This window comes from Stegostoma tigrinum, chromosome 6, assembly GCF_030684315.1.
Source record: "Stegostoma tigrinum isolate sSteTig4 chromosome 6, sSteTig4.hap1, whole genome shotgun sequence".
Taxonomy (NCBI): domain Eukaryota; kingdom Metazoa; phylum Chordata; class Chondrichthyes; order Orectolobiformes; family Stegostomatidae; genus Stegostoma; species Stegostoma tigrinum.
In genome coordinates, this window is record NC_081359.1 from 46,590,691 (window position 1) to 46,591,403 (window position 713).

A 713-nucleotide genomic window follows, 5' to 3' on the forward strand; every position below is an offset into this window, starting at 1 on the left:
AGCAGACAAGCAGCCAATATAACAACATCTAACTAGAATATTCAAGGGCAATCTCAGGGTGTGGAGACAGTGCTGCACTCACCATCTGACTTATTTAAATTATACCTCTACTGAAAACGTGGCCAGCAAGGATACAGCCAGCGCAGCACAAACCGTCATCTTATGAGCCGTAAGGCTGCTAAGTGTTATGGACAACATCAAACCCCCTCAAAATATATTAAGAAGATAGCCTATAACCTAACTTTTTCTTACTTTAAAGACATTCACCAGGCGATCTGTTCCGGATGCTATTCAATTGGTCAAACAACCAGTCTTGATGGAAAGCGCACTTTATTTAAAATACAAATTTCATAGTTAAAGTACAAACAAAAGAAAGAAGATATTTGAATAACTTAGCTCTATTAAAAATTTAACAGAAGAATTATTTAATGATTAAATAGTAGCTATTTCAATGTAGTAACATCGCATAAACACAGCCTTATCAAAGACACATTCAATAGAATAGATTGTCTTGCATGCAATTCACTAGTCCAGGAGGAAAAACATCAAGAGAAAACTTTGAGAGAGAAAGTAGCAGGAGAGTAGCATGTACTGCAGTTTCCAACCCAGCATCAAGACCACAGAGATTGCCGCTGAAAAACTGAAACTAAAACTCCTGGTTCTGTCGGAGTTTGTCTCCATCTATTCAAGCTACTTCTGTTGTTCAAACTTTA